Raw genomic sequence first — 7500 nt, forward strand, 5'->3', positions numbered from 1 at the left:
TATAGATTCATACATAAGTACATCATGAAAATGATAGGGAGAGAATAAATAAGGTAACCTTGTGCTATTCCCCTCCCAAATTTAGATAAGATTACACATAATCCAAAATAGGTTAATTCTTGCAGTTGTTCACTTCACAGAATTTCCAGTACTTAATCATTTCCACAAAGTAGATTATCAAATTTAGATGCTTTAAAACCAAACATAGAAGAAATATTTCAAATTATTATCACTGAAATAGGAAATGTTCACAATGTGAAGAAATAATCTTGCAGGACCAAAAAACAAACTAGATTTAGTTTAACAAAAAACAAAATAAACTCTACTGTCTATTTAATTATTTTTAGAATTATTGTGTATCATAGATATCAGGAACTCTTTTTCCAAATGAATAGTGTATAGAGGTTTCTGTTGTAGGAGGGGAAATTGATTTTATTGGGGGTACCGGTACAAAAAGATTCAAATAATGACATAATCGTTCCAAGTTTGGGATGGAATACAATGTATAATTCATTAATCATTCATAATAATTCTATTCCATCAATAACATAACGTAGATGATAAAAAATACTCAAACGAAACGTCTACTATTGGGTGGTCCTCTAGAAAAAAATATATGTAGTCCCAACTTGATACTTAAACTGTGTTCGAGCGTTCTTCCCTAATGGCATTCTTTACAAATTCCTCCCCATTTGGCGTCTACACCTATATTATCTCTAGTAATTTATTGGAAAATCCAATCTTCTATACCTGTCTCATAACACCTCAGGTGAACGTGAGAAAAATATGCTGAAACATCACTATGAGAAACACATTAAAAAAGTAGTTTGCCCTAAAATTCAAATAAAATTTATCTCATAAAATGTGTTGGATTATTCATTTCCTCTCGATTCTTCCACCTGTGTGGATAAGTATGTTTTTCATTTTCAAATACAATACTATTGTAACAATTTTAATTGCAAATTGTATACAAAGTATATTCTTAAACTACTTCTATAGTTTTATATCATAGTACTTCTATAAATAAAAATAATTAACCCTGAATACATACATTTTAAGAAGATATGGATCTTCAACTACTATATGTGATCGGGCTGTTATCTATTTGGTCTATGAGAGACCATATCCTAGACACTTATAGTTATAGGTCTACTACAATCTGTGGTCTTTGGTCTATTATCTATTTCGTCTATGAGAGACCATATCCTGGACACTTATAACAAAGACAATAGACAAACGAATATCCTTTTTCTGGAAGAAAACTAGTATTATTTGCTCTATGCTCTCCAATTATAAGCATAATACGCTCTGTGGTCTATGGTCTAATTATCTATTTGGTCTATGAGAGCCGTATCCTAGATACATCCTAGACACATACAGACCCCTCATCAATTTCCTCCCAATTATTATTTCCTACCCTACACTTTACAATACTTTTTTCTTGAATCGAATAGTTTAGCACTTGTGAAAAACCTATCACAAATGCTTAGCTGTCAGTGTGCCCTGTCGAATGTAGTCGTATAGAGTGAGTGAGTGAGTGGGCTCGCCCATGTTTGCCTGTGCCCAACAAGAGAAGAAAATGGGCGACGAAAGTCAAATATTTGTTGAAACCGGCGACGACTACGACCAACTTGGTAATCCAAATGCACGCACGCACATGCGCGCACACCCGGCTGAACTCTAGATTTGGAATAAATATCTCCAGTGGAACAGGGAACACTGTTGGAATTTGTTAAAAGCTTTAGAGCTCTTCCATTCTGTAGCTGTGTTTGCAATCCATGATGTGGCATATTCGTTTCTACTCACGTTTCCTAGACTGAATATTATTTTTTTGTTGTCAATCTTTGTTTAGTTCATTTCAATATTGGAAAAAAGGCGAACGGCGAATCGATAGGAGTACAATAATTGAAACGTATTATCGTATAAAATTGTTGGAATGCTTTGTAGGAATAGAATTCAGAATTCAGAAGGAATTTACTGAGATATTGCATTTATTCAAATGCTAATGAATTAATAATTACTATCAGAGACAAGAAATATATAAAAAACTTATGTTTATCCTTCATCTATGTTACTATAACACGAGAATTAACAGCATTTAATTTGGATTCTCGTTTAATAATAATTATGAATTTAGATTTAGAATTACTAGAGTAAGATCAACGTACATCATTCGTTTTCAAGGACTACAGTATACAAACAACCGAGTTTGGCCTACCGAGGCTTTATGACCAATTTTTAATATAACAATATGAGCACACTGTTAGCGACTCTATGCTGATTCAATCAAAAGGTCTACTCTAACTTTTTTGCTCTTTCGCTCACAGGCTTTTTGGATTTTGACTATGTTTTCTACTTCCGGACTCTGTGTACGCAATGCTGCAATTTTAGGTTTGCACAGGTTACACAACATAAAACCAGGGACAACTGATACAAGAATTGTAAGAATGTAAGAATACATTATATTGTAAGAATACAATATACTTACAATCACTTCACTTGTATGAGCTACTTTATTAAAATTAATAAAAACACTGTTTTGAAATGTTTTAAAAGAAAGAGTACTTCATGTTTTTATTAATATACTTATAGCCTACGCTTTTTTTCTCTATGATACAAAATCAGGATTACTATTCGATTTCCAAATTTTGATTGAAAGTTTGTCCAAAAGTGGTTATGATTCTTTAGCACTTCCAAACAGAATATTTTTGGTCCCAGAATTATTACAATACATTATCATTTATATAGAGATATGTCTGCAGATAGTGATGGTATTTCAGTAATGTTATTCCAGAACTATTTTATCAGGGATTGGCGATGATTAATTAGCCCACTATTTCTCATAAATACTATCTCATAATTATTACTTATTACATAAAGTAATAAGAATTGAACTAATAGCGTCGAAAATTGAATATTACAAAAACATTATCATTTATATAAAGATATGTCTGCAGTATATTTCAGTAATGTTATTACAGAACTATTTTATCAGTGATTGGCGTTGATTAGCCCAGTACTATCTCATAATTACTTATTACATAAAGTAATAAGAATTGAATAAATTAACATTGGAAATAATTGAATAACAACAAATTCCCGATCTCATGATATTTTAAAAACAGTTTTTTTTTCAATATGATGAAGAATCATTGTAATCTGTGAAAGAATCAAGCATATTTTCCAACAAACAGGGAACCGGCCACTCTTGATTACAATAATATTGACTGGAGTTGCAGGTCATTAATTTCCAAGTGCTTTTGTCGATTTAATCGAGTGAAAGGCAGCCGATAAAAGCAACGATAAAATAAAGATATTGGAGTAGCTGCGCAACTATTGAGGAGGCTGAGGACAGTGGAGATTGCAGGAGAGGAAATGAGAACGGCAGTTTACAAAGTTTACTGAGAACGGTGTTCAACTCTCTAGTTTCCGGTGAACCTTTGGAGAGGTGTGAGGTGGGCCACGTGGCACTTCCTATGGTGGCGTTTCCCACGATCCCATTAAGCGTGGCGTTTCCTACAAACCAAAATCAGAGACAACTGATTACGCTATCTTTTCTCCATGCCAAAATTCAGTTTTGGGGTTTCCTACGAAGAACTGTAACTATACTAAAATTATTTTATTTTTTCGGTTACTTGTCTTAAAGTATCTATCACTGTTATTTGTCTCAAATTGTATCTATATAGATGTTATTTTTCTGCTACTATTCTGTATGGGAGTGAGAGAGTCTGTTGGAAAGTCATGAGGATCTTCAGTACATTCTGCCCACTTTTAAACATTTATGACTAATAATTTATATATACAATTAATGTAGTTGATTATACTTAAGTTGAGAAGTACGTGGATAGTGGCAGTTGATAATTGAATGCAAGACATATCGTATCAAAGCCCGATTTAGAAAAATAATTTCCAACTATACTCTTGATAGGACGCTGATATTAGAGTATTCTCGTACTCTAATATTAGTCATGCTTGTATTGATTTTCGATACTTTAATTTTCATAACTGCTCTATTTCTCAATATATAGGCAGCTGCTGATCATGAAGGTAAAATAACAGAAATATAGAAAATGATGTTATATATGCCACCCTTAGCTACTTTGTAAGAAGTGTCACTACACGAGAGTCCATACAAATAACAGTTACATTACTGGACAACTGTAATAAAAGTTCAGTACAGGTAGCAAATCTTCGTAGGAAACGCCACAATTGAATTTTGGTTCGTAGGAAACGCCACGCTCAATGGGTTCGTAGGAAATGCCACCGTATGAAGTGCCACGTAGCCTTGTGAGAGGGTTTTGTGTTGAGGAAGGGTTGTTTGAGAGGGGTGGGAAGGAGAGAGGAAACTAAACCACAGATTAAAGCGCAACTCGACTTCCTACACGAATGGAGCTCGGTCCGGCACTCTTAATTTAAGACCGTATCGAGAGCAGAATTAAAGCCCGAACCAATTAGACGCTGTCAACAGAAGCTATTTGATTGCCAACCGCTATCAAATAGACCACCCTCTCTCACTCAGTCTCTCTCTCTCTATCTCTCTCACTCTCACTCACTCACACACCACCCACTCCACTCTTCCCACAATATCGGCACTTTGGTTTGGTTTGGACATCCGCTAACTGCCTGCCGTTGACAGAATCTAGTTATTCACTCTGAGCACTACAGAGAAATCAATTTGAGAACAATGCAGATAAAAGTAACAAGTACCAGACCAATCTAATGAAGACGTTTGTGAGAAAATATTTAAAATTGTGAGTTACAACTACTGTGTCAATGAGATTATGAATACAGTACTGTAGTTAATATAATATAAAAATCTGGTGTGGCGCACTCACACAACTTTCCTTGCCGTTATGAAAAATGATCACCTAACGCTAGTGTTCCCGCGCATCTCAAGAGTCTACTATTCAAAGATTTGAGCCAGCTGGTGACAGGGCAATAACGCTGGAGACACACGAGGTCTGCTATCTCTTCATAGTGAATCATTTAATAGAATCAACAGTTGCCAACAGTTTGCAATTTAATAATCACATTTATTCGAATTTCAAGCTTATTTTCAATTTCAGGTGGAAATGCTACTGAACATTTATTGCAGAGATTTTCATGCTCAATCTTGTCCACTTAAAATTTTTCGTTTAAATTGTATATGAAGGCTGATAATTGAGAATCTAAAATCAAACTTCGCATGGGTGAGGTGGAGGTCCTGAAATTTTTACAGATATGAGACTTGTGGCAGTTGATAGAGCTTATCAATGACTATTTTATGTATGAATTTGATCAAAATCGTTGGAGCCGTTTTCGAGAAAATCGTGAAAACCCTGTTTTTGACAACATTTTCGCCATTTTAGCCGCTATATGAATTGGATTTGTTCGAAATTGTTCGTGTCGGATCCTTATAGGGAAAGGATCTTAAGTTCCAAATTTCAAGTCATTCCGTTCATGGGAGATGAGATATCGTGTACACACACACACACACACACACACACACACACACACACACATATACACATACACACACATACAGACCAATACCCAAAAAACACTATTTTGGACTCAGGGGACCTTGAAACGTATAGAAATCTAGAAATTCGGGTACCTTAATTTTTTTCGGAAAGCAATACTTTCCTTACCTATGGTAATAGGGCAAGGAAAGTAAAAATAGAAAACATATCCGGTTACACAGATGTCTGTTCACTTATAATCCTGATTGAATGCCACGAGAACCAATTAGAGAAGATATCTTCTCAGATCAACCTTTCTGAATGATTCTCGTGGAATTTAATCATGATTAAAATTCAACATGCTTTTTTGCAACTGGGCCAAAGAGTATCATACCATTTTTGATATAAAATCATACATGCAATATCATTGAGATTCATTTTTGCCTTACTGGCAAAATTACAAATACCGGTACAGTACTGGTAATTCAAAATGGAAAATTGCAATATTTATGGTAGATCTGTAAACATTCAAGATCGGGAGGACAATGACTAAATTTGTAGTTAAATAATTGGGGTGGCTAGAAAAAGAAATCTTGTGCTCTAGCCACGAGTTCAAAACATTCCTTACCTATATATTTAACATGATTTTAGAATTTATACTGCTCTTTATTATAATATAATCCAGACCAGTACAATACAGATATACAAATCAAAATAAAAATTCAAATAATTAGGGAAATCAGAATGGAATTGAGATTTGAGACACATGAATATCTATTTATTTATTGTTGTAGTTGAATAAATCGTAATAAACTATTAATTAGATATTGTATAACACATTCTAAACCTGCTCTACCAGCGTCGGAGTGTGTGTGCAATAACCGGAAATTAATATTTAGAAAAAGTTAGCTTTGCAATCAAAATAAGTAGTCTATAGTGTCCATGACTTATCGTGACTCACAATTTTTAGGCTAACTCTTTAATTATAAATATATAGATAATGATTCAATCCATTAATTTAGGAGAATTGAATTCCTCTGTTCCACCAAGTGTCTACGTGCTTATCTTATCTAAGTGACCATAAGATTAGATAAAACTGGAATATTGTAGTTGACTTAAGTTGAATTATTAAAAACGTAGCATATGAAAAGAGGAGACTTGCTTCCATATTTTTGTACTCCGTAGATGCATAGATCATTTCTGTTATTAAAATTAATAAAAACACTGTTTTGAAATGTTTTAAAAAGAAAGAGTAGACTACTTCATGTTTTTTATTAATATACTTATAGCCTACGCTTTTTTTCTCTATGATACAAACAGGATTACTATTCGATTTCCAAATTTTGATTGAAAGTTTGTCCAAAAGTGGTTATGATTCTTTAGCACTTCCAAACAGAATATTTTTGGTCCCAGAATTATTACAATACATTATCATTTATATAGATATTCTGCAGATAGTGATGGTATTTCAGTAATGTCATTCCAGAACTATTTTATCAGGGATTGGCGATGATTAATTAGCCCACTATTTCTCATAAATAGTCTACTATTTCATAATTATTACTTATTACATAAAGTAAGAAGATTGAACTAATAGCGTCGAAAATTGAATATTACAAAAACATTATCATTTATATAAGATATGTCTGCAGTATATTTCAGTAATGTTATTACAGAACTATTTTATCAGTGATTGGCGTTGATTAGCCCAGTACTATCTCATAATTACTTATTACATAAAGTAAAAGAATTGAATAAATTAACATTGGAAAATTGAATAACAACAAATTCCCGATCTCAGATATTTTAAAAAAAGTTTTTTTCAATATGATGAAGAATCTTTGTAATCTGTGAAAGAATCAAGCATATTTTCCAACAAGCAGGGAACCGGCCACTCTTGATTACAATAATATTGACTGGAGTTGCAGGTCATTAATTTCCAAGTGCTTTTGTCGATTTAATCGAGTGAAAGGCAGCCGATAAAAGCAACGATAAAATAAAGATATTAGAGTAGCTGCGCAACTATTGAGGAGGCTGAGGACAGTGGAGATTGCAGGAG

At 33.4% G+C, this 7500-nt stretch overlaps 1 protein-coding gene across 1 annotated transcript in view; it reads left to right on the forward strand.

The window, feature by feature from the left end:
• Window positions 1-4950: 4950 nt before the first annotated feature.
• Window positions 4951-7500, forward strand: part of LOC111060422 — a 12656-nt gene continuing 10106 nt past the window's right edge. Inside the window, exon 1 of the mRNA XM_039421994.1 lies at window positions 4951-4959. The gene's annotated coding sequence lies outside the window, so the exon portion shown is untranslated. The remainder of the gene's footprint in view (window positions 4960-7500) is intronic.

This window comes from Nilaparvata lugens, chromosome 2 (genome assembly GCF_014356525.2).
Source record: "Nilaparvata lugens isolate BPH chromosome 2, ASM1435652v1, whole genome shotgun sequence".
NCBI classification, from domain to species: Eukaryota; Metazoa; Arthropoda; class Insecta; order Hemiptera; family Delphacidae; genus Nilaparvata; species Nilaparvata lugens.